The sequence below is a fragment of the Octopus bimaculoides genome, chromosome 27 (genome assembly GCF_001194135.2).
Source record: "Octopus bimaculoides isolate UCB-OBI-ISO-001 chromosome 27, ASM119413v2, whole genome shotgun sequence".
Taxonomy (NCBI): domain Eukaryota; kingdom Metazoa; phylum Mollusca; class Cephalopoda; order Octopoda; family Octopodidae; genus Octopus; species Octopus bimaculoides.
In genome coordinates, this window is record NC_069007.1 from 21,232,054 (window position 1) to 21,233,158 (window position 1,105).

The 1,105-nt window shown below is 29.1% G+C and overlaps 1 long non-coding RNA gene across 1 annotated transcript in view; it reads right to left on the reverse strand.

Moving 5' to 3' along the window:
• Positions 1-1,105, reverse strand: part of LOC128250989 (uncharacterized) — a 29,799-nt gene that overhangs the window by 17,472 nt on the left and 11,222 nt on the right. The gene's annotated exons all lie outside the window — the stretch shown is intronic.

Here is a 1,105-nt window from a genome sequence, read left to right on the forward strand (position 1 = left end):
ACACACACACACACACACACACACACATATATATATATATATATAGAAAAGATGTACAAATATATTCACAAGTATATACATATATATATGCGTGTAGACATAATTATGTACAATTAAACACGTGTGTGTACATGTAGACCATAAATATCTATAACATATGACTTAACATACACACACTTAAATATACATCAATATATATATATATATATATATATATATATATATATATATATATATATATATATATATATATATATATATATATATTTGTATACGTATATATATATATATAAGTACGTACACACATTATTGCATATAGAGACACATTCATATAAATACACACATACATATACATACTAACATAAATATATATATGTCTATATATATAAACATACATCTAAATAAATACATTAAAATACTTATATCTACATAGATATACAAACATACATACATATACACACAGGTAAATACATGCATAAATGAACTCGTACACATATATACAGACAGACATTTAAATACACACAAGCACATACATGCACACACACACTTACACACGCACGTACATACACGCATACATACATACATACATACATACATACATACATACATGCCTAAACATCCCGTGACGGATGACGTCACAAAACATGTCGGCAAACCTGCTATCATAGAAGTATGTCACCAACATCTTACTTTATGATGAAAAGAAACAAGAGGGGGGTACAGAGGGAGTGCAAGGTAATTGCAAACTGCGTGTTGTTTCGGTATAGGCACACACGCACACTCTCACACACACAAACACACACACAAACACACATACACACACACAAACACACACACAAACACACATACACACACACTCACTCACACACATTTTGTTTTCATGTTCAGTTATAATAAAAGTATTTTTTCAATTAAACTAAAGGATTACACTGTACTTTTATAGAGTACAAATTTATTATTCTTTAAACAAGTATATTATTGACAGTGACTTCGAAGTTTTTAGGCCAAAAATGCCACAGTTCGACGATTGCTTAGCTGGCCGAAACTTGGAAGTTACTGTCAAAAATATTCTTGTTTTAGAATTATATATATATATATTCCCTTT